Consider the following 27,342-nt stretch of genomic DNA (forward strand, 5'->3'; position numbering starts at 1 on the left):
GGATGGATGGGGGACATGAGTCGAGGCTCACAAGTGTGCTCACAAGTGCATGGTGCCATGTGGGCTGATTGCAGGGCATGGTGAGGGTTGTAGGGTAGTCCCCTGTGGTGTGGGCTCCCTGTGCACCCATCAGAATACACGTACCCCTCTCGCGCTAGCGAAATCGCTTGTAAAACTCCCCATGCACCCCTCAGAATACACGTGACCCTCTCGTGCTAGTTAAATCACGTGTGAAACTCCCCACGTACCCCACAAATACACAGAACTCCCTCGCACAGGGCCTATCGCGTGTGAAACTCCCCGTGTACCACCCAAATACACATACACCGCTCGCACAGGGCCTATCGCGTGTGAAACTCACCGTGTACCCCACAAATACACATACCCCGCTCGCACATGGACTATCGCGTGTAAAACTCCCCGCGCACCCCTCATAATACATGTACCCCTCTCGCGCTACTGAAATCGCATGGGAATAGTCCCCCCATGTGGTGTGGGCTGCCTGTGGGGCATGCATTGGGGAGATGGGCTGCCTTTGGGGCATGCACTGGGTGGATGGGCTGCCTGTTGGGCATGGGGAGGGTGGATCGCTGTATGCATGTATTCTGAGGGGTGCGCAGGGAGTTTTACAGCCAATTTTGCTAGCGCGAGAGGGGTACATGTATTCCGAGGGGTGCGCGGAGAGTTTTACAAGCGATTTTGCTAGCGCAAGAGGGGTGCGTGTATTCTGAGGGGCGTTTTTGTGATTGGGGGCTGTATGCTGGTCTCTTGTCCTTTGCGCCATGTACTGGATTTGTGCGCTTTTCATGGTGCACGGGGCAGGGTTGGGGGCGTAACTGGTGCTGCTGCAGGGTCGCTGCACCACTCTGTGCCACGGCTGGTTATGGATGTTAAAATCCATGAATACCATGTGCGCTGAAATGGGTTTTGGCGCACGCGGCTGGCGCAGACTGCTGCACACGCACACTGTGCGCCAGCTGCATGCACCACTTGTGCGCCAAATTCTATGAATTACCCCGTTAGACTACGCAAAACATATTAGCATGCAGCCTTGTGTTAGCAGTTCTCATTGGGCATGGAAGAATGCACATTTATCCATTTGTAGTTAGCTTTGACGCATATTAGGAATACCATATATCCACACAGAAATATTCTTTTACGTTTTAGATGCAGAGATTAGAGATAGGGGGATGTATTTTGCATTTAGCTGTAGTATATTTTCAGAGATGTGCTACTAGGCAACTGACATGGGTAGGCGTGTGAAATGGAGTCAGAGATGTGTTTTGGATAAAGGCAAGGTCCACAGGCTAAGTTAGGAGGAGTTTCCATCATGTTGAGTTTTAGGGTACGTTACAGGATGCGTTTGTGAAATTATGACAAACAGGCCTATCATGGAGCTGTGGCATTGTCCAGTTGTTCCTGAGTTGAGTTCCCTTTTCGACCCCCAGAGAGAAGTTATGCTGTCAAGGGCACAGGCTGCCGCACTGTGACAATAACAATTCATTGAGTCCTGCTGCAGTGGTCGCTGGAAAAGGAATGTTGGGTTCGGGGAGTAAGGGTAGGGAAGTGCATCTGAAGGTTCAAGTCATATGAAAAGGGCATGGGGTTATGTGATGCTAAGATGCCTAGTGAACATTTCGAGCACTACTGCCCCCACCCAAAGAGCGATCATCCAATTTGAAGTGCACATGCCACACTCTAGGGATCCATACACACAGAATATTTAAACATAAGAGTCGTGCCTCAATCACGACCTTCATGGGCACCTGGGTTCCGAGGTAGATACTGGGGAGACATGCTGGACTGTACTGTGATTTGGATGGGAGGTGCCAAGGTGAGACAGGAGAGATTACCGAGAATCTAAGACACATCCTCGACATGGCCTTGGAAAATAATAGGATTCATGAAAAAAAAAAAACATTTCTCTTGCAAGAATATCCAAAAACTCTGCACTTCTACTTACTCCCCAAAATTCACAAGTCATTAATAAAACTGCCAGGACGTCCCATCGTTGCAGCAACTAACAGGATATTGTAACCGCTAGTTGTCTACATAGACACCATTTTACAACCCATAATACAAAAGTATCCAACATATATCAAGGACATAACAGATTTCTTAAATCGTCTCAAGAACATTGTTATTGAAGAAACTAGCATCTTTGTCACCATCGATGTTTCAAGTCTTTAGGGGAGTTCGGCGGTTGGGCTAATACCGGTGACACCTTAGCAACATTGGAAGCTTTTTTGAGATATGTCAACTTAATTGACCCTAGAATTCAATTTACACATGAAACAGGCAATCCAGGCATTCACTTTTTGGATATTCAAATTGCACCCAAGGCCCCAGGATTTGAAACAATACTGTATCCCAAACTGACTGACCAAAATAACCTCCTTCACAGGCTTAGTTTTTTAACCCACCATCTACAATCAAAAGCTTACCATAGTCAACTATTACGTTTGAAACGGATAGTGAGCTCAGAGACAGAGCAACAACATGAGCAGGAAGGGGTGCTCAAAAGATATAAGGAGAGAGGTTACATCGAAGAGGAACTCAAATCAGCAGCTAACAAAGCGGCCACCAGGACACATAGGGCCTGATCACGACTTGGCGCGTTACCGCCGGCGGTATTACCGCTGGCGGTAATAGCCCTACCGCCGAACTCCCCGGCGCTAATAGCGCCGGATCACGAGTTTGGCGGTAAAGTAATTCCCCATTGAGCCCATTCGTGAATGCCCCATTCCCCATTGGGCTCAATGGGGAAAATTTGCCCTCTTACCGCCTGCGGATTTCCTGCCGGCTGTAATAGTGCAAATTTTCGGTGGATTTCCCCCCAGCTAAGAGCTGGGGGGAAATCCGCCGAAGTCCTGATTTGGCGGACCCTTAAATCTGGCGGTATTAGCGCTACCGCCGGATTTAATGGTTACCGCCAAAGTCGTGATCAGGCCCATAGTTTGTTACTTACCCCAAAGATTAAGAACAACGCAGACGATAAACAAATGGTCTTTGTAACCAAATATAGCACACAGACTCCCAGAATTAAGAAGTCCATTATAAGACATTGGAGCATATTACAGAGCGATGATAAACTGAATGATCTGTTTAAAGAAAAACATATCTTTGCTTTTCAGAGAAGCAAAAATTGTATGAATTTGCTTGTCAAAACTCATACAGATAACAGGAAACCTCAACTCACAGACAGAAAGGGCATATTTTCCTCTATGTCCTGCAACAATGGCAATAATATTATCAAGGGAGATTCTTTGACGCACCCCAGGACAGGGGCCAAAATTAAGCTATATAATTTCACTAAATGCAACACTGCAACACTGACCATGTCATCTAAACCATCAAATGCCCTTGTGGTTTTTTGTACATAGGAAAAACCAGTAGAAAAGTGTGGCTAAGGTGGAATGAATAAAAATATAACAACAGGACCAACAATCCTTCCTTCCCTGTGGCACACAGCTTCCACCAAGAGCGACATCAATTATCCCAAATCAAATTCCAATCTTTGAAAGTTGTCAATGCCAGGAATTGCAATATCGATGTCACTAAAAACAACTTCCGAGAGAAGCATTCTGGAATGTTAAACTTGACTTGGCCGTCCCACACAGACTTAATGAAGAACTGGACCACCACTGCTTCCTATAATTCTCTGAACATTTGCTGTCCCTTAACAGACACTGATGCTTCACCAACTGCTCAGCTTTGTTTATTGAATCGCTATTTATTCCAGCAGTCTGTAGGAATATTTGACTTTTTCATTGCTTGCTTGTTCATCCTTTGAACTATCATTCATCCGAATGGATCGGTACAAAACACATTTTCCTATACACACATTTCCAAGTGAGATAAGGGACGGTGCATTATAGAACCAAAAGCACTAGGACTAATTGGATATTAGAGTGCACATTGCAAGCCTTTGGTAGATGTGTTAGCGACTTATTCTAATTATTTGGCTTGTTCATCATTTTGTTTGATAAGCACTTTATATCAGGATCCATATGCATGTTAACACACTGGGCCTCATTACACGGTAGGCGGTGAGCCATGGTGCTATTAGCGCCATGGCTCATGCCGGCAAAATACCGGCACCGCCTTGGCGGAAAGGGGATTTACCGCCCCATTCCAAGGTTGGAGGGGCGGTAAATCCCCTTTCCGCCATTGCCCTTCCCCATTCCCATTTCTGCCCCATAGGGCTCTATGGGACTGGGGAAGGCGCTAATTACGGCACCGCAATTTTGCGGTGCCGTAATTAGCTCCGAGGTCCCTTAGCGGGTTGGATTTTAACGCCTGCAAGAAGCAGGCGTTAAATCCTCCAACCCGCAAAGGGACCTCGTAGTACGGCGGTAAGGGTTAACGGTCACCGTTGCCATTAACGGTGACCGTTAACCCTTACCGCCGTCCGTGTAATGAGGCCCACTGTGTTATAAGAACTTCATGTCAGGATCCTCATGCATTGCAATTGTGCATCTGACACAGTTGATTATTATCATAAATGTAGTGCTCATCTCTATCCAAATATGTATGCAGAATATGTCCTTTGCTAGGTATCGACAACTAGACATATAACACTGTTGTCTGTCATTGTTAATACAGTGCTTATCACAACCCTTTGTGTAAACAAAGTAGGTTATACAGTGCACTGTATGCAATTCTGTACATCTGCTTAGCTTTACAATGTCACGTTACGTTTTGAATAATTGTGAACGTTTCACCAGCAAAATTAGTACTTGCATGTCTAGGTAATCCTGTAATTGAACCTATTTTGATACCATTGTAGACATTTTGGATTGTGGTCATCTTGGTCAAGTGTCTAATCACACCACACGCTATTATTATATGGAGTTCCATTGATATATAATTGTGCTAGGACTTGCTTGAATCTGGGCATTCATGTCGTGCAGTATGTGCTCCTAATCTCAGAAAAAGTGAATAATGTTAACACTAATTTGCTTGCCACATCAGTACCCAGTTAAACCATTGAAGTATTAAGGGCAACAGCATACAGGGTACTCTTTCCCCACTAGTAAGTCAATTTGACAGTTCATTGACGCCTTCCCATCAAGCCACAGTAAGTACATATTTGTTCCTGTAACGCTCACCTAGTCTCACCTAGTCTCTGTTTTCCCTCAGTAGAAAAGCTGTGAGCAGTGGTACGTGGTGATACTACTCCTGCATGGAGATAAGAGTGTGTGTGTGTGTGCCAATCTGTGATTGTTGTACCTCTTGAACCCTTCACCCCAAAGTATGTTTTCTGTGAGCATACGCCGGCCCATAAAGCTCACCTGTGAATTATGGAAGAGAAGCTCTCCGTCCTGCTACTTCTGGTAGGGGCACATCAAATGGTATTTAGTCCTTTCACTGATCCCTGATAAGGATTAGTCCAGTCCAGCTGTGACTATGCTTCTCCTTATGATTGACAAGTCTTTCTTGAGCTCTTGTGATGCTGTTTGTTCTGTTTAATGTCTTTATATGTTGCTCCTATTTATGCCTGCAATAATGTCTCTCTTCTGTTTTCTTTCCTTAGATGGAAATGCGGCCTCAATGCAGCTGTGAGACACGAGACGCGGCCGGATGGAAGATGGACGCTACTGCAATGTTCGACAGCAGGTAAGTGATGGTTTATGGAAAGTACGAAGTATGGCGAAGCACAACCTTAAACTGACTGTTTTTTCAATGTCTGACCTTGTCTTCTGTTTTTCCTTACATGCGCTGCTGTCGACGATGGAGTGTGTCATGCTGCGGTGCCAAAATGAAGATTTCGGTGTTCCGGGAAAAGTCTAAAGATGAATACTTGGTTCGCCAAATAGATGTACAGGTAAGAACAGCTTCTCCCAGTTGGTAAGTATACTGGCAAGAAGCAGGATATCCAGGAAGCAGGATCTTCAAAGGTAAGTCTGACCTCAGGGGACGTTGAGCGTTACGATGCTTGCAAGTGCAGAATAACGTGAAGCATCTGTCTTGAGGATCAGGGCAGTTATATAGCTAATATCGTGTGCACGCCTATTAGGGCCGGCATGTCAGCCACACCTTGCCAATCCTAGAGAGTGAGCATGTGCAAAGGCAATCCATTAGCAGCCACACCCAAGAATACACTTGGGGCTGCTTAATGGATGGAATGTTCAAGGTTCATGCATCCTGCTTAATGGATGGAATGTTCAAGGTTAATGCTTCTGAATGGCTATGTCCATAATAAAAGCTGTTTGGTGTTAAATGGATGTTCTTGTTTACTTTTGTTCATGAGCCTGGTGCCAAAGGCTCCAGGACAGTGTCCACCCAGGTCTCCTGTGCATGCAACCCCTGTATGCCTGTGCCCCTGACTTCATGACCATGAGAGTCCCCTTGCATCTAATTAACAATGTTCGACCAGATCATGTTTATTGGGACCGAGGTGCGTGGACACTTCATGCTAGAGGCGAAGATCAGCACAACACTTCTCCATTGGCTTGACAACACCAATCACTACTCCAGTCTGTATAGTAAGGCATAGCATCATTATGTCCTCCACGTGTGTATGCGTGATGACGTGAAAAACACACCCTCCAAAGACACACTTTGTGTCCATGACAACCCCCAACACACCCTTCACTATACGGCAGGACCCAGCACCGCAGCTAGTTCACTGGGCAATTTTCGCCCTGGAGATGTTACTTTAACAATTGTAGTCCGAGCATTTTTTCACCAGCTCAGACCTATTTTTTTTTCCTGCTCTGACGATCAACACGCAGGGTAATTGACGAGAACCAGGCATATGGCACTGTGACGAGACATCTGTTTCTTAGAGGTAAGTGCTGTATCTTTATCACATAACTCTACACGCTCAACACACGCAGCTTTGCGCCCTATACCACTGCATTCACACATCATCTGATGCAACGCACACTTAATACCTCGTACAAGCATTCTTATTTGTTTATTGGCACTCGCATTTTTTACATAGTGGTGTAACTACTTAAAAGACATGACACTGTGACCCAACAAGAACACGTTCACGTACAGTCTCGTTAATGCTGTAACATTGAGGTAAGCCACCAGACTCAATCCTCACGACTTTTGCTTATCATTTGAGTTGAGGTTGTAACATTAACTTCACACTTCAGAAAGTAACACGCTTGTTCAAAGGAAATAAGCACATAAAGCACTTACCTAGACATGCTTTTATTGTAGGTTACCCGCTTTGATTCTCATTGAACCGACATCACCATACCAGATAACTTCTTTGAATTAAGAATAGAGCCAACAGCTACTGCTATAGCAGAGCCCTCTATTATTTTATTGTTGTTGCTTTAAATAGCATGCTTTGTAAAAATTATAATATTACAAACCTCGATGTGGTAATAGACATCAACTAAATTGGCTTCTGTACATCTAACAAAGTATAAGAAGATTAAAAAGAAGATTTGTTTTACATATTTGTTGTCTTATGCCCTGAAAATAGACAACATGAGTCTTGTAGCAATTTCTGAATATAGTATTTTCTACCCCCCTTTTGCAGACATTTCTTCACTTTAGGAGCCAAGGTGATGCCAATAAATGTATCTGCAAAGGCAGGGAGCTGCTTGTGCATGCCACAGTGTCTGGTATAATGAGGAGGCCCATTGTATTATCGAAGCAGGGTTGACCTTGCTATTCACACTTTGATCAGGCTCCAATGTAGGGGTGCACACCACATGATGGTCAAGAATATTACCTGGTAATCAATCAACTCATGAGTTTCATAGGGATGATGTAGTAGGCCAAGTGTTAAGGGGAATGTGTTTTCGATAATGTGTGACCAATAGGGTAATGGACTATAGGGGATCATTGACAACTGCGCATCCAATTGCACAACTTTTAAAGACACAGGTGAGTTACAGAAAATGCTAATTGCATACACTGTACCATCAATGTTAGCACTTATGTGCTGTTAGTTCACCTGCATTAATTTTAAACATTTGAAAGATCAATTTTAGAAGTAACAAGGCACAACAATGTAATGTAGACTGCAAACTATGTATTGCAAGTGCTGTTTACTAGTAGGCTCCTATGGAGTCCACCTGCTCATGCAGGTGCAAACGCGAAAATGGATTCCATAAGAATTCATTGTTTTTAAGCTTGCATGAAAATCTCATGAAGGTGTCAAATGCTCTGCTCTTCCAATGCAGAAGAGGAAACATGGAGGAGATGCAAACTATGCGCTGGAGTTCAAAATGGAAGTATAACGACCATCCTCTGGCCTACTAATGTTGATAAAAATTACTCCATGGTGGTCCATAACTGAGTCCTTCTGCCCGAACCCCTTTGTCCACGGTGTTATTCTGCAGACCGCAGATATCAACATTCAGACGAGGAAACATCTTCTCATTTTAAACGGATATTGGAATCCGAAACAAATCAGCAGCAAGAAATTTGTAAACTCTGTCATCACTCAAATCGACAATGCTCAACTAACATATACAAATCTCTCCATCATATTCAGTGGAGACCTGAACTGCTCTTGGTTCAAGCTAGAACAACCTTCAAAGACATTTACACCTATATCCAACGACGACGAACCAGTGAGAAGCCATATGTGGAGAAGTGCCTTGAATATTCGTGGCTGCCAAATGGTAAATGGAAGGGTGAAAGGTGATCAACCGCCCCGTCATACTTGGGCCAACAACAAATCACGATCAATCATCGACTACTATTGGGTTTCCCAAAACTTGTTTGAAAATGATCCTTCCCTAGAAATTTGTGAAATGAAATACAGCGACCACGATCTTCTCAGATTCTCATGCAGGTGTGAATGGTCAAAACAAACAAATAACTATTCAATTCCATTGACAGTAAATACAGGAGGAAACCGAATACGAATAAATGGCTCCCAAGTCAATTTTTTGACTAAACTACTAGAAAATTCAAGCAAGTCTTTGACGGTCGATTATGTGCCATTGTTATCAAATTTTCGATCATCTAAATTTAGTCATAAAGTTGCAAATAATTCTCACAAACATTACACCACCATGCTCATTACAGATGCAAAGAAACAGATGCACAGAGATATTAGAGCTTTGAAAAGGTCCCCTCTTTCAACCTGTGGTGGAAAGCCCCTAAAAGTGGCAATCCGTTTGAGAAGGCAAACATATCGTAACTGGCTTCGATCTCAGAAATCAATAATTGATCAAGACAGAGCGGAATCACTCATGAAACATCTAATTACACTAAACACCTATGAGACTTGGAAAATATTAAATTCAGGAAACCAGCAATGCCATTCTTTAATAACACACGAAATCGACGCTGCAACGTGGGAAGCACATTTTTCAAACATGTCCTGTAAATTAACAATGGAACCAATACCAATTCCACGTGGTTCTGTGCCAAACTGGGACCTACAAATTACGTCAATTGATATAGAAGAAGCTATACATGGACTAAAAAATTCTAATGCAATGGGTCCTGACATGATTTCAAACGTGATGCTAAAAAGAAACGCTCCTGAATGGGCAGTCTTCATCGAGACGCTCTTTCTGCAATTGTCCAACAAAATGGTGATTCCGAAATCTTGGCAAAACGCTATTGTAGTGCCGATACACAAAAAAGGCAGTAGGGCGGACCCAGACAACTATCGTCCAATTGCTCTTTTGGACACGATTGGTAAAATTTTTGCTTCTTTCCTACGTCTAAAATTGTCAAACTGGGCTACGAGAAACCAAATCATCGACATTCGTCAAACAGGATTTACAAAAGGAGTTGGAGTTGAGGTAAACCTCATGATCTTAAACATCCTAAAACTAGAAACCTTAAAAGCAAAGAAAAAAATCCATATTGCCTTTATTGACTTACGAGGAGCGTTTGACAATGTAAATCGTGACCTGTTATGGAAGAAGTTGTTTGCCTGGAACTGTCCTCAAGAGCTGACCGCTCCAATAATTGCGTTACATTCTGATACCTCAATTAGAGTGCGGCTGAACACCCAGGGCGAATTGTCAAATCCTGTATGCACCAATAAAGGTGTAAAACAGGGGTGTCCATTAGCAGCGGAACTTTTCAAACTGTTTATTTCCGATCTCCCCAAACACTTATCGTCAGCACGTTCCTTCGCTCCGAAAATTAATGACACACAAATTCAATGCGTTGTGTATGCAGACGATATTGTTTTGATAGATTCAACTGAGATCGGGTTGCAAAGACTCTTAAACAAGTTACAAGAGTACCTGGATTTGAACGATTTACATCTGAACTCTGGAAAAACCAAAATAATGATCATCGGAGCTGCTGGCTCTAAAAAGCAAAAGCAATTCAAGTGGTACATAAATGGGATCCCCTTGAACACCACAAACTCCATAAAATATTTAGGAATTATGTTTAATTCCTCAATAAACGAACAGCATTGGAAATCGGATCTTCTTAACAAAATGACCCAACTGAGTATTCAAGCAAGCAAAATCTATAACTCATTTGGTAAATTTAGCCTAAAACCAATTCTAATGTTCTACCTCCAAAAAGTGGTTCCAGTAATCACTTTTGGTTCTGAGGCTGGGTGGAACCTTGACGCGAAGATTTGGCAGAGGCTAGAGGGCCTATTCTGGCGTCGTGTGCTGAAACTTCCATCTTACATTTCAATGATCCAACTAAATTACGAGCTGTCACTAGTTCCCTTGTACACACATGTCATGTGGAAGTCACTAATGACCTTGCGTAAAATGAACCTGACCCCAAGGGCCCCTGCGTACAATCTTTTCGAAGTAAGCCCTGACCAATCACCATCTGGACTTTTACAAGAATGGAGACAATTGTTGGCCAAACTATTGACTCGAGCAAGCATCTCGCAAGAAGATCTGATTCTACTTCCTCAATGGGCCAAAAAGAAATTTGAGCAATGGAGTTGGATCGAGAATTATGATCAACGCGCGTTAATGCCAACCACGCTGAAATCTGATCTAGTAGTTCACAAATTAAATGTTCCTAGTCGATATTTGACCAAATGTCCATCTAGACATCATCGTGCTCAGTTCTTGCGACTTCGGTTGAACGCCCTTCCGACTAAAGCAATGCAAGCATGTCGTCACATGAGAGAAATGACCGACAACCTCTGTCGATTCTGCAAGCTTGAGATCGAAACTACAGAACATCTACTGTCGGGGTGTACGGCGTTGGTTGACCGGAGGACACAACATTTAAGTGGTTTTACCCCCGGGACCTCAAACAACCACCATTGGTGGCAATATGCAGCATCTGGACATAACGTCAAACTGACATATGGGGTAGTGAACTTTCTAGATTCTTTGAAACTACATGAAAACTAAAGGACTACCTTAAGTTTAGTCTTAACTACTAGGAAGAGTGACTGACTGGTATAGTGCCTTTCCTACTCCAACAGATGGAATGTAATAAAAGCACGGAGACCTGTCTGTTTACACACAGGTTTATCGAGCTGAAATTAAAAAAAAAAAAAAAAAAAATAACGACATTAAGGGGCCGATTCATGGAACAAACGTGCGCCGAAAATCTACGCGCAAGTAGGCGCAAGCAGGCGCAAGCAGGCGCAAGCGGAAAAAAACAGGCGCACGCGCACGCGTGCGATTCATGGAAGTCCCTGCGCGTGTTCACCGCGCGATGTGCGCCAAACCCGTGCATGGCGCACAAGTCACTGCAACATCGCGAAAGGCGTGCGCGACGGTGCGCGACGCGCACAGTGAAAGCGCACAACCTCAGCGCACACAGCAGAAAGTGGGCGGGACATGGGGCGTAACGCGCGGAATGGGGAACAACACGCGAAAATAAGGGCGTAACTGGGGATGCACTGCACGGAAGCAGAGGTAACGCCCACACGCACACGAACCACACGTATTCATGGAATGGAATAGGGCAAACCCACGCACAGCCAAAGCCGCGCACAAGCTGAAACACGTCCGCCACACGAAGGCAGGCGGTAGAGTCCCAGCGCATCAAAAAAGTGGCGCCGCGGGAAGTAAAATACGCGATTGAGCGGGGTACGTGTATTCCGGGTGTGCGCGGGAAGTGACACACGCGATTGAGCGGGGTACGTGTATTCCGGGGGTGCGCGGGAAGTTACACACGCGAATGAGCGGGGAACGTGTATTCCGGGGGTGCGCGGGAAGTGACACACGCGATTGAGCGGGGTACGTGCATTCCGGGGGTGCGCGGGAAGTTCCACACGCGATTTGGCCGGGTACGTGGATTTCAGGGGTGCGCGGGAAGTTCCACACGCGATTGAGCGGGGTACGTGTATTTCGGGGGTGCGCGGGAAGTGACACACGCGATTTGGCCGGGTACGTGGATTTCATGGGTGCGCGGGAAGTTCCACACGCGATTGAGCGGGGTACGTGTATTTCGGGGGTGCGCGGGAAGTGACACACGCGATTTGGCCGGGTACGTGGATATCAGGGGTGCGCGGGAAGTTCCACACGCGATTGAGCGGGGTACGTGTATTTCGGGGGTGCGCGGGAAGTGACACACGCGATTTGGCCGGGTACGTGGATTTCATGGGTGCGCGGGAAGTTCCACACGCGATTGAGCGGGGTACGTGTATTACGGGGGTGCGCGGGAAGTTCCACACGCGATTTGGCCGGGCACGTGGATTTCAGGGGTGCGCGGGAAGTTCCACACGCGATTGAGCGGGTAAGTGTATTCCGGGGGTGCGCGGGGAGCAGCACACGTGAATTGCACGTGTGGGTCCTCCCAGGTGTACCCTCTACACCCTCCACGGCCCCTGCAGGTGGCTCACACCACAGGGGCCTACCCAGCACATGTCCTGCAGGCACCCCATCCACCATGGCCATGCCCACCAGCCAACCCACATATCAACTAGCACTACTGCCCACCAACGCATGTCCCCCTGCACCCCCAGCCACCAGGGGCAGCCTCCAGCAGGCCCCCACCCATGTCTCCCCCCACCCCCACCCCCCAGCAGTGCAGGGGCAGCCTCAAACAGGCCCCCACTCATGTCCCCCTGCACCCCCACCCCCTAGCATCCAGGGGCACCCTCCACCAGGCCCCCACTCATGTCTCCCACCCCCCAGCACTGTGGGGCACCTGCCAGCAGGCCCCCACCCATGTCCAACTCATGTTCCCCACCCAACATGTCATCACAGTCCAGATCCCTGGTCTCTATGGTCAGCCCCCAAATGCAAAACACCCACCCGAGTATTGCATCCACCCACTCATATTGTGCAATTACATCACAGAACACCAATTGCAAGTTCCAAAACAAACACATGTCCCTCACATACACCCAATGGGTGTCAGTGAATCTCAAAACACATAACATGAAATGCATGAAATCAATGAGACACCACACATTGAAGTGCAACAAATAAATAATGTATTAAAGGAAAGATGAATAGAAACAAAAATGAAGAAACTGAAATGTGAATGGAAAAAAATGAAAAGAAGCATGTCCGTCCAAAAAAAAGAAAAAATCAAAGAATATAGAAATCCAAAGTAATGTACTACAAAGTCAATGTCCACCAAACAAAATCCAATGTGAAAAAAAAATCATAAGCCATTGATCCATGGATAATTTTAAAAAATAAAGTATGTACAAGTCCACAACTATGTACAAAGCAAGAAGCCAGGGTCCATCATCCCAACAAAATAAAGGAAACCTAACTAACTACACTAACTAATAAAACAAACTATATACAAAAATGTGGCCAATGTCCAAAAGGTCCAAATGAAATAAAAACAAAAATGAAACTTAACACTACCTACATAACTATGTACAAGGGCAGCGGGCTAGTTCCACGGCTCACTACTGGATGTGCCGGGCCAGGGCATCATCGAACTCCTCCTCTATGTCCCGGAGGCGGTCCTCCTCCATGGCCCCGAGGGTCCGCAGGGCCGTCGACGTGTCCACCTCCAAAGCCCTGCGGATTGCCTCGAGGCACTCGACCCGCCTCAGGGCCCTCTGCATGGAGTTCTCCGCCCTGACCATTGAGAGCCGTGCCTCTTCCGCCCGCTGCCGCTCCGCATCTATGGCCTGGCCCAACCGCTGCTACACGGAAGACACTTTTTGTCCTGGGTCCTCCTGCCCTCCGGCCGATGCCTGCCCCTCCGATGTCGAAGGCCCCGAGCCTTCATGGCTCCCACCATGGAGCTGCTGCTGCTGTGCCTCTGCCCCTGCACTGCCTCCTGCTGCCTGCACATCCTCCGCCGGCTGGGGTGCAGTCGTTGACGTGGCCACCCCTGCTGGACGTCCGACTCCCGACTGTGGCAGGGATGCCTCCTCCACCAGCCTGGCCGCACCGTCAGAGGCAGCTCCACAGGGCACCCAGGTGACTGATGGGTGGGAAGATGGCACAGAGGACGACTGGCGCGTAGGGGGTCCAGCTGAGGAGGGGGTCGTGGCAAGCCCCATCAGACGGAGGAATCCGGCCTGGGTGACCTGTCCCAGCAGGCTGACGTGGTCAACGAGCCATTCGAGATGACCTGCAGTCTCTTCATGAAAAGACTGCAGGTCGCCTCGCATGGCCCGTTGACGCAACGCCACTCCAGCCAGGACAGGCTCAACCCGGGCCTGGATAGCCACGTCCGCAGGCAGGGGAAGGCCAGTTGACGTCAGCTCATCCCCTGCCTGAAAACTGGTCTGGACATGGGCATCCCTGCTGGTGCAAGATGATGCAGGGACAGGATCAGGGACAGGATTGCACACAGGCACCTCCGCGGCGGCCTGTGCTGCCTCCTGTCCCTGGTCCTGCACTGCACCACTAGCACCAGTGGGATCCCCACCCCCAGACCCCGTCTCCGGTGCTTGCACGGCCTCCTCCTCCACCAAACCCCCCACCAACCTGGATGACTCTGTGCCATCTTCCCCCGTTGGGCCCTGTGGGGTCCCAGCTGCCCCTTCTGCTGCCGAGGAGTCCAACTGCAACCTCCGCCTCTTGGACCTCCCCCCGGCAGCTGCGGCCTGGGACGCGGCACCGGACTCCTCACTCCCCGACGAGATGACAACCTGGGAGGGGAGCCGGGCCTTGCGTCTCCGGCTGGCGGTGGGATCCCCGCCGCTGTGCTCCACAGCACCTTCTCCGCCCTCTTCATCAGTTGACGCTGCAGACAGGGAGAAACAAAACACAGGCATCAGGGCACTGTACAATGTACACATACACACATGACAGTTGTACATGAGTGGCATTGGCAAACCTCTGACATGTCATCACAATCCCCAACACACATGTCATTACAACTTGCACACACGAGCCATACCACAGCCATGTTGCAACTGCCAACACCATCCATACACATACAACAGCATCAGCAGCCAAAGGTGAGCCAGACATCACATGCAACACAGGAAGTGCACCACACATGTACACACACCACCACACTTGCATGCATGTGTACACCTCTGCTAAGTGTCGCAGTGTTCAGACGGGCATCCATGTCACATCTGCCAATCAGGCTTCCACATACCGCTGTCACATGCATCCATGTTGCATCACTGTTGCACCCTTGTCAAATACACACACATGCACATGTACACAGCGCTGATACAATCAGCTGAAAACAACATACATGCGTGACATCACGGACATGTCTACTCACATACACATTCATACAGACTTGTGTGCCCACACAACTGCATTTGGCATGCAAGCCCACACACACAGGCACCATCCATGTCTCACACATTACAGCCCTCGCATGTGTCAGCCCCACAGCCCTGTACACCCGCACCCATACTCGACCCCATACAAACAGATGTGCAACCTGCACACTACTGAACAATCACCACACGCACTGCTCACAATCAGGTTGCATGTACACTCACCGCTCGACTCCAGACGGGTCTGCCTCTCAAGAACCTGGACGTGGAGCGCTGGGGATATGTGTTCCAGGACCCTCATCTGTTCTTCCGACAAGTGGCCCCGGCGCCCCTTGGCATCCGCTGCCTTCAAGAGGCGCCGGGCCTTGGTCAGGGTCCTGGACCTGAAGTCCTCCCAGCGCTTCTTGACATGTTGGAAGTCGCGGACTGCCACCCCCTCCGCGTTGATGGCAGTCACGATGTCAGTCCAGATCCGAGTCTGTCCTTCCTTGTCAGCGCGGCAACTTCCGAAGAGGGCATCATAATGCCCCAGGACTTGCTCCACCAGGACACCAACTTCGGTGGCACTGAAGCTGGTGCCCCTCTGCCTCTCTGGCCGGGGGTTGTCAGTGGTCACAGATGGAGTTGGCCCCGACATGACAACCCCAGAGGCAGGAGTGGGTGGGCAACTGGGTCCTGGGGCTGGGCTGTGGAGCGATGGAATCCCAGTCGGGAGTCTTTGGTTCCAGCAGGGGTGGTCACACCAACAGCACCCCTGGCTGATGTGCAGGCAGCAAATGGCAGGGCACGTGGGCAGCAGGCAGTCAGGCAGCAGCAGATGGCAGGTGGGAGCGTGCTCGGGGCTCTGGGGGGCAGTAGTTCGGCCTTCTGGGCAGGAGCGTGGTCTTCCGTGTGCTTACGCGTGGCCAGCTTGATACGGAGTGATTAGGCACGTGAAAATTCTGCACGTCAGCGTGTAATTCGAGGAAAGGCCCTTAGCGCGTAAGCGCGTCTGCACGCATACGCATTTTCATTGGACCAAAGGCCCTCAGCGCGTGAGCGCGTCTGTGACGTGACGTGCGAGGGAGTATCCCTCATTGCACGTGATGACAGTACACACGTGGATCCCAACCAATCGCTTGTGAAAGTTCACGGGACCCCGAAACACACGTACCCCGGCCAATCGCGTGTGGAACTACCCGCGCACCCCGAAACACACGTACCCCGCCCAATCGCGTGTGGAACTACCCGCGCACCCCGAAACACACGTACCCAGGCCAATCGCGTGTGGAACTTCCCGCGCACCCCGAAACACACGTACCCAGGCCAATCGCGTGTGGAACTACCCGCGCACCCCGAAACACACGTACCCAGGCCAATCGCGTGTGGAACTTCCCGCGCACCCCGAAACACACGTACCCAGGCCAATCGCGTGTGGAACTTCCCGCGCACCCCGAAACACACGTACCCAGGCCAATCGCGTGTGGAACTTCCCGCGCACCCCGAAACACACGTACCCAGGCCAATCGCGTGTGGAACTACCCGCGCACCCCGAAACACACGTACCCAGGCCAATCGCGTGTGGAACTTCCCGCGCACCCCGAAACACACGTACCCAGGCCAATCGCGTGTGGAACTTCCCGCGCACCCCGAAACACACGTACCCAGGCCAATCGCGTGTGGAACTTCCCGCGCACCCCGAAACACACGTACCCAGGCCAATCGCGTGTAGACTTTCTCGCGCACCCCTGAAATCCACGTACCCAGGCCAATCGCGTGTAGACTTTCTCGCGCACCCCTGAAATCCACGTACCCAGGCCAATCGCGTGTAGACTTTCTCGCGCACCCCTGAAATCCACGTACCCAGGCCAATCGCGTGTAGACTTTCTCGCGCACCCCTGAAATCCACGTACCCAGGCCAATCGCGTGTAGTCTTTCTCGCGCACCCCTGGAATCCATGTACCCAGGCCAATCGCGTGTAGACTTTCTCGCGCACCCCTGAAATCCACGTACCCAGGCCAATCGCGTGTAGACTTTCTCGCGCACCCCTGTAATCCACGTACCCAGGCCAATCGCGTGTAGTCTTTCTCGCGCACCCCTGAAATCCACGTACCCAGGCCAATCGCGTGTAGACTTTCTCGCGCACCCCTGTAATACACGTACCCAGCCCAGTCGCGTATGGAAACACCCGCACCCCCCTGGAATGCACGCTCCCAGCTCTGCGTTTGCTGCTGCCCTTTGCGCTCGGTTGGGGATTTTGATGGCTTTTCCCTGCGCGAGAGGCGTTCTTGGAGGCGTAACTGGCGGTGCTGCAGGGTCGCTGCGCAACTCTGAGCCACGGCTGGTTTTGGTGGCTGGAATCCATGAATACGCTGTGCGCGGAAATGGATTTTAGCGCACACGGCTGGCGCAGGGATTCGCACGCGCACACTGTGCGCCAGCCGCGTGCGCCACTTGTGCGCTGAATTCTATGAATCGGCCCCTATGACTTGCTTTTATGCTTTCACTTTGCACTATACTCATTTCAATATGACACCCAGAGTTTTTATGGAGGTGATAAAGGCTAGAAAACCTAACTACCATGCAGGCTCAATTCACTAAAGCTACAAAAACTCCTTAAGAACCAGAATGTTTCCACAGGAATCACAAATACTTTGCAGCCAGTCTCTTACATTGCTTTTCAATTATGAATGGCCATGTAATATTCATGTTTGTTTTTGTGGTAGTGTGGCAATTAATGAGTTGAATGTTCACTGGTTTCAAAATGTGTGAATTATCTTTAATTATAAAGGTAATTTTCTATTCTGTTTTGCAGTATTTACGTTCCTATTCTTCGTTCCTTGTGTGAAACTGTTGTAACATCTATTTTAAGCTTACTTGTAGACACTTAAGGGCCTAATTCACAGAGCATTTCCCTATGTGATCGCCCCATTATAAATCGCTTCTGAGACTCAGGCCCATTGTCAAGTGAACAAAATCATTGATGAACATGTTAGCACCCAGAATTGCCATACATTATAAAAACATTCTGTTTGCTTAATAAGAATATTGTTTTATGTAAATTGATATTTTTGTTCAATTAAGGAAAGGGTTGAGAGACTTGCAAAAGCACCTATGTTCATATGCACTGCCCCTTAGTTGCACTTACAATACAATAAAATGCGTCATTCCATTTGAAAATGGGTTGCATGTTTAAATGGTTGCAATTTCGAAAATGCATGTTTTATTGATATGATGTTTCTTAAAAAATGCCTAGATTGAAGCAGTTGTTCAGGAGCAGATAGGACTGATCCACCACGTGCATTAAATAGTCACTCTGGATCTATTCAGCCATATTGACCTTCTTGCTTTTGTCTTGCCATTGTGCATTGCAGCACGCAAATATAGCTATTTGGGTAGATGGTGACAGCACCCAGTTGGCTACGTGCTAATTACCAAGTGAAGATCAATAATCAAGAATGCTTACTGTGTCTCTCTAATTACACCAACAGCACAGAAAGCACCGCACGGGGGAATCGTAATCAGGAGGCACGCTATGCAATCCAGTTTCGTGCTCCCTTTTCTTTGTGTCAGTGTGAGCAAAGGCTAACTGTACACATTAAACCAGTCCATGCACTTTGTTTAAAGGTCAAAAGCAATTGTACAGTCTTTAAGCATTTCCTCATTAACTACTGGATAATAAGTACTCACGCATGTGGTGGTAATTGCTTATTTCTGTGTACGTTGCTCTCTGCATTGCAGTCTCTAAAACCAAGGGAACGAAGAGAAAAGGAAGTAGTGTTATCCATGCGGAAGATATTGCACTTTTGCCTGCCGGCCTGGCATGGCGCTGCATTGTGAACTATTTGTTTATGGCAACACATCTAACACACATAAAGAGGGCTTTATGAGCTGAGAGCTGGACATATTTCAAAATGACCAATACATATCGCTCATTCAAGAACGCGGCCTATGAAATACTGACAAGACATCACATGAAGAAATAAAAATTAACAACATTGTGAATTCCAGGGATCAACGGTGGACATCTATCTTTGCATCATATTAGTTATGCCAAATGCGGATATAACTTGCAGCAACGATGTTGTTGTGTTATATAATGATGTCCAGTGCTAAACTGCAAACGCTACGTGCTGAAACAGATGAAAAACAACGTATTGACTTAAATCTACATATCTTAAACAAAAACTGGCCACTTACTGAGAGGAGACATCAGTTCCTCGCAAAGGAGTCCGTCACCAAGCTCTGGCATTGGCTCCCTGACACAGTCACACAGCGACCTATATATTCAGTACCGAAAAGTGAACAATTCCCATAGTCGTAGTTTATATTTCAAATTATTTTAATTGAAAACATATTCGTTTTACATCGTCAGCCTACTAAAAAATGCTGCATGTTTAATACATGCTGCCTGCTGATTAAAGGGCAACTATCGAGAACCTGCAAAATACTTTATATGTCGTTCTTTCGTGTTTTGCCATCATTGCTATACATTGTCCTTGGACAACTTGGGGACTTTTTTATTTATTTTGTTTTAGTCAAAGGACTCGACTTTTCGGAAAGGTACTTATTAAATTACATATATCATCACTGTATACAAGAGAAAAGAAGAAAAGAAAACAGAAGAAAATTAAGAAAAAGAAAAGCAGTTCAAAGTATAAAATCCTTCAATGTGGCTGGAAAACCTTAACTCGCTTTGAATGCCCTGCTCAAGAGTGAGATGTTCATGCAGTCCCAATTCAGACCAGTGTAGAGGAGGAGCCTAAAGCATCTACCGGAAAACCTGCCCCTAAATTACCTATTTGTTGGGAACCAGAAATAACGACAAGGGTGACACCTGTAATGATGCCTATAACGCAAGCAGCCTTTAAAGCAAAGTATCCATTAAGGAGACCGTTCTTTATGTATCCACAAAGAGCTGGCAGTCTTGTAGGAATAATCCCTGAAGAGCACTTGAAGACTGATGAAAGAAGAGATTGGTGACGTCACATGAAGAAAGTGATACACCTCAGAAGAGATGACAAGAAAGAAGATGAATAGACCATATAGAACCTGATGACAAAATAAAGAATCGAGTGACCCTTTGCATGCATAATGGAAGATCACACGTGTCAAGAGCAAGGGAGAAAACGAAAACTATTTTACAATTGTACAGATGAAGTAACGACAAAGTAATCATAAGGCTGGCTTTACGTAGTGAATAGTGCAGGCGCTGCCGCCAAGGTATATATATGTATAGGAATCTGGAAGACACACATTGTATTCAAGCAAACTGGTCCCTGTGAATAGAAGGGGTGAAAAGTGTGGCACAACAGAATAAACACAGCTGAAGATGGAAGAAGAATGAAAGAGGTATGCTTGGCCCAATATCAAGGATTAAGGCACCCAAGAAACAGGTTCTCTATCATGAAAAGGTACAATGAACATGAGACGAGACCTGAACTCCTGTTAAGGAGCAGTGAAAGGACTATGAGTGCCAAGTTGAATTCATTTAATACCATTAAATAAAATGAAGGAGCTCAAAAACGTGGTCTCTAGTCACATGGTCAGATGAAAAAAGACTCTGGGCAAGCTACAACAAGACCAGAAGATAAAGTCATGCTCACACTCCCTTTTATTCCTAAGAGCGGGGATACTTGCAAGGACAAGTTCAAAAGATCATCCTTGCAGACAGCTTGAGTGACGATAGATGATTGGCTAATTGCGTGGGGAGGCATGGTCAAGACCAACCCACCAGCACCTGTGGTACCAGCTTGTGTGCTGCCAATGAGTGGAATATTCCAGAAGGGTACAAGCGTGCCAACCAATTATAGAGGGCCACGTACCAAAGAGCCCTATAGTTTAGAGACCAATAGAACATTGTGTATTTGATGACCCTCACAATGACTTGCACTAGGTGTGGGCAGAGTTGTCCAGCTGACAGTAGAGACCCAATCACAACACCACCCCCATAGAATGAATACCTACATGTTTCCAGTTTACCCAGTCACAGTGTCACATAGTTTTTCTTAGTTTGCCACATAGTATGACGTCAATGATGGCGAGTATTTAGTATATAAGTTTGTTTTTTATGCGATATGTTGAGATCTTACTGCAAGACGTGATGATGTTCGTTGTACTCACTGTTTTAGATACTTGTTAATAAAACAGACAGTCTTTTGATAGCTTCCTGAGTCGGTTTTTATTATTGATGCTTGAGTAATTTCTACTACCCCATCCACCCTGTAGAGTGTTACTTCGTCTTAAAGGGCCTTCGGGTACACCAGTTATAAGAGGAAGCCTGTCATGCCAGAATCGTGTAATCCTTTGCACTCTCTGCATCGTGTCTTAGTTGTTTCCTAATGCGCGCTCTGCTCAGCTGATGTGCATTTTGGCAGAAAATGAACGACGGACGTAGTATTATTTTGAAGCACCATGCATGCACAAGAAAATGCTGCTCTATGCTCATTTATCTTCCACAATTCTAGAGAGTGCAATGTTACGTTTGGAGTTTTGCCTGAAATCATGGTATGTAGGTATGTACTGCTGTCCCCCTGTGGCCTGGCCGACCTCCATGTGATTTATCATATGCACTGCCATGAAAAGATCTGGTGCCAGATTATCACAATGTTGCTCTTGTGCAAAAAATAATCTAGAACTCATTTTTGAAGTATACAAAACGTAACATGGTGCAAACAGGTTTAGCCCCAATCCCTATTGTTTAAAAGAAAATGTTTCACTGGGGTTAAAATGAAAGAAAATGTACTGTTTTAGATATTTGCTGTGCAACTTCAAATGTAGTAAACACGTTTATGTCATTTAACAAACTAGTGCACACATCAGTCGGATTCTTTTTGTCCTGGTGCAAGTACTTTTCTTTTTACATAATACGTATTGTGGCAATAATTGTTTTCTCCATTCCATACTAAACATTTGGCCAATTTTTAGCACTGGTGGAGATGTTAGATTCTGTGGCCCCTCAAACAAGGTAAGTACTACATCTCTGCCAAACCAGGAAAGAAATGCACTGCCCAGAATTAAAGCTGAGAAAAATATAGTCACAAATCTGCCCTCAAGTGCAGCAAGTTAGTCTTTCTGCTTTCCATGAGTCTACATTGTTTTACTGATTTTTCTTTCAATATTGCCCCAACATGGCGAGAAACGCACATCAAATATGAAAGTTACAATGACAAACAATGATAGCTCTTTTTTTATCTGTAAGTGGGTTTTAAACCTGGTTGGTCAGTTTGGTGTTCTTCCATAGACAAATTCTTTAACCTGGATATTATATTGTGCAGGAAACGACGACCATTTAGAGTAACATTACAGCCAGTGTGTACAATTCATTGCTGACTGGTTCACAGTTACAGGTGGAAATTATCTGTGAATTAAATGCAAACACATGTGTCATGCTCCTTTAGTCAGAGTGAACACCGAAAGAATGCATGGAGCTGCAGCGTGACAGAAGCCATTTTGCAAATATGGAGTGGGGTATGAGAGGAAAAAGGGAAAGGGAAGATGATAAGGATAGGAAGCAAAAAGGGGGAGAACATGGTGATAGAGTGGCGTAGCCCCCAGAAGATGATGTTGGTGACTCTGAGAGGGAGAGGCCAGAAGTGATACTCTGCACAAGATGTGAATCACTGATGAGTGGAAGTGGGGCAAGAGAATCGGAAATCAAGAGAAAAAAGTATGATGAGGATTGAGGAATGCTTTTTGATGCAACATTCACAACATTATAGAAAATGAAACAAATAATATGCAAACCGTATAAAGGAAGGCACCAAAACTATGGGGAATGGGCAGGGAGAGAAGACAAAAGGTTAAAAGGGAGATATAAGGAGGAGAGAGAATGGTGCCATAGCTCCTACTCCACCTCCAACCAGCTGTCCCCCTGCGCTGCCTCTAAGTATCTCCAATGTCCAGGCTGCTGATAACTGAAGCATGTGGTGCACGCAGTCCACGCAGAACACAAAGGAAAAAGCTCCCCAAGCCCACACCAGGCTCTAGAGGGGCTGGCTGCCACCGTCAGGCAGCCAATGGCTTCTGTCACAACTTTAAGCTTCATACCTACCCGCACTGGTAGAGTTTCCTCAGATGACCACCAGAGCCGAACTTGCCTCGTGCTCCCTTCTGCGATGCTGCGTACCTTTTCCAGCCTTCAGCTTGAAAGTTGGTACCTACACTCGATACTGCCAGTGTTGCCTGTTACATTTCGGGGCATTTTGCCACAATTTGAGACTGAGACTTCATGATTGACGTGGACCCGTCTCAAGAGGGCCTGAAAATCACAATGTTCACAGTACTTGGTTGAAATGGCTGCAGCTGACACCACAAAGAATGTTCTAGTGACCTTGTCTCTGTAAATCCCTGCTTTGGTTAAGTTTTGAAGTCTGTGTCATTAGCACTTCAAATGGCAACTTGCTCATCAATGCCCACGTTTATTTCTCAATCCGTACCTATGCATAAGTAAAATTAATCACAAAGTAAACCTATTTTTAAAAGATTTTAAACATGGACTGGTTCATGTCTGCTTCTTTGACGAGCACAAACCATGTTAACTTTTTTGTGTAAATTACAAGTTTTGCACATTGTGCATATCTGCAAGATACATGTCTGTGCCAAACTATGCTCTCAGGAAAGTGACTTTTTCACCCAGTCCTTTCTAGGGTGTGTCTATGCCTTGAAGGTAGCGCAGCCTCTAGGGCAGCTTGCACACATCCCAAGTTGCCCGATGTGAATCATAAATATGTCACTGCTTTTAAGTTAACATTGTATTGCTTTGTGGTACCTGAAGTCTTCCATGTATAGTGCAGAGATGCTGAATGACATTTGTTAAACATGCCAGAGCCCGCAAAACATGATCTGAGAGCTGTTCCTTATTAGTAGCTTTATTGGTTGGAAGAGTTTTCCTATTAACCAGTTTGTTGCTTTAGGATTACTGTTGTGTAGCAGAAGAGACATTTACTTCTGCCACTGTGCTCCTCGGATGGTGCCAGTGGCGCATGTTTGCAGATTAACGCCCTTACACCTTAGGGCCCTCCAGCGCTTTATACATACATTAAATTAATTAATTACATTTAAAGAATCACAGACATATTCTGGGGGGATAAATGCCATTATATCCGTCCACTTAAAATTGTGGGGGGGATTTGTCCCCCTTTACACCCCATGTCCTATGCCCATGGGCTATCCAAACCTTTTCTGGCCCCTTCATTCAAATAAAAAACAGTAAATATAAACAAAATCAATGAGGGTGCATATTCTTTTAGACGGGGGAGACATGGTTGCTGAGAAGGGGTTCCCGTTGAAGTTTCTAGATATTTGGCTTGTTAAAGGGGTGAATATGATTTCAATTTGGGCACCAAATGTCAAATACAATTGATGTGTGAGTCTGTGAAAACATTATATATTAGAGGCACGGACAGTTTGAGAGACATCTTCCTGATGACCTTTTTCAGTACCACTATTACTTAACTTTCTATCAGAAACACGCATACATGCAGGCCAGGAGGGGGGATAGCTCAGTGGCAACCTGTTTGTCCAGGAAGCAAGACAATGCATAGCAACACAGGTTCGAAACCCTGTCTCGCTTAAGCATTTTAAGATAACTATTATAATTTTGATTTATGAGTCTTCAGCCCCTGACAAACCTTCCTGAGACTAGGGAGTGTCAGGAAACAAGAAAGCTGAAGCTCTGAACAGGGAACAAATCCACACTAGAACATTTAAAGTTGAGAGGATGGAATGTTTGAGTACTTCAAGGTAGAAAAAGAGACGCGTTCCAAGTCCATTTAGAAATGGACCGAGCATAACAGATTTTTGAGAGGGACACATGTGAATATACATTAAGTAAATCTCTATTATGCGGTCATGACAGGGATGAGGGAAAATGAGGCAGGGGTATTGGAGGGATAGGAAGATGAGGAAGAAGGTTGGGGACAGGGAGAAGGAAGAGTGTGGCATGGGAAATGGGGGACTGTGATGAGAACAAGTAAGTTTGAGTGATGGGGAATGGGATGAGAAAGAGTGAGATTGATGTAAAGGGCGAGGTGGGATTAGAAAGAGTGAGGCAAGGGTAGTGACAGGGACGTCATTTGGGGGTCGCCAGAGGTCGCAAGAGCAACTACTGCCAATTGGCCAGTGACCTTTGTCAATCTCTTGCGACCTCTGGCGACCATCCAATCAGAGGAGGGGGCGTGGCCACAGCTTTCTTGCCGTACTGCGTGGTCTTCCACTTGCAAGATGTGCGTGGCGCTCCTGAGCTCCAGCTCTTCCATCAACAAGGCCCGGTGAGTACACAGACTCAGGTAGGGGTGGCAGACAGTGACTGTGTTTGAGACTGAGAGGAGGGTGGAGGGCGGGTGTTTGCGTGGGGCTTGCTGTGGCATGTGTGTGGTTGGTGCTACTGATGCCCAGCCCTCGCCTGTGGCCGCGGCACCGCCACCGCCACCACCGCAAACCCAGGCTGAGGTTGGGTGTGTGCCAGGTCGGGTGCCATGACACCACCAATGGTCCGGAATTCGCTTGTGGCGGCCGCGGTGCTGCCGCAGGCGCTGGCCCACAGGCAGACAGCACCGACTCTGAGAGAGACATAAATATAAAATGTTCTGCTAAGGATGTTTCTCATACATTCATAGTCATTAATGTACAATGTCTGATGATAAATGCAGAAATCAATTCGTATAAGATTTCACAAATCCGAAAAGAAACCGGGGGATGTCGCTAAGTAAGGCACACTTTTTGCAGCAAGGTTGATATTGGCGGTCCACACTTATCATGAAAACCTCAAGGAGTCGTGTGTGTGTGTGTAGATGGCGTGTGAGGGACATCAATGTTTTTCTAAAATATGTTTCAGCACCCCGCAACACCAGCTCTGCTAAGGGCATATACTATGCCGTTCAACCACCAATAAATGGCCCTTTTCAGTTCTTAGGAGAAGTACTAACAACAAATTTGTATAAGAAAGGAAAGGATTACACATTTTACATTCAAGTGCAATTTATTGATTTATGTATGTAATGTATTTCTATTTTACGGCAGTTTTGAAAACCTGACTGGATATTAATAAGTGCGTCATCGAGCCTAACGCTAAACCAGTCAACACACTTGCCCACAACGGACTTTCTTACAAAAACCCCCCTCCATCAAAGATGACACCGGCACAATGTGTTTCACCAACGGCCATGGTGGAATGCACGAGGAAGCGCATAACGCTATTTATTTTCTATACCTCATGCCCAATGACAAGCTGTTCCCTCCTGCAGAAGGGAAACAGCTAGGGGGACGTGCAGTATCCAGGCTTCGGCATGGCCCAGAGAAAAGGGACTACATGTCCCAGAGTGCTCTGGTTGTGCAGGCACCTGGCAATTTCGGCCATGCAACAATCGTTACACTGAGGCCATACGCTCCTGGGGCTTACAGCCCTGCATCTTTCCTGTGCCATTCCCTCGCCGACTCCATGGTGTATCTACAGTGCAGCATTGCCTTCACACCATGCTGTCGCTTGACAGCACACACTCTACTTTGTACTCGGGCCACCTTCACCCGCAGCTTTATTTTTCATCTTCATCACCTGCCATTAACACCCTCTCAGCATTTCATCCTGGCTCCTCATCTCAGCATTTCATCATGGCTCCACATCCTCGTCACCATAAGCAACATAGACCTTGACAATGCTACATATGATGATCCATTCTTGGATGAAATGTCACAATACAGTGATATAGTAACCATATTTTTCATAGTGTACTGAAGGATAATGCTTTAGGAGGTCATCTTCCTGTGATGTCGTATGGGGGTGTGGACAAATGACATCACTTAATGTGATGTCACGTGGGGGCGTT

Source organism: Ambystoma mexicanum, chromosome 4p (genome assembly GCF_040938575.1).
Source record: "Ambystoma mexicanum isolate Mex_15411 chromosome 4p, UKY_AmexF1_1, whole genome shotgun sequence".
In the NCBI taxonomy this organism is placed as follows: domain Eukaryota; kingdom Metazoa; phylum Chordata; class Amphibia; order Caudata; family Ambystomatidae; genus Ambystoma; species Ambystoma mexicanum.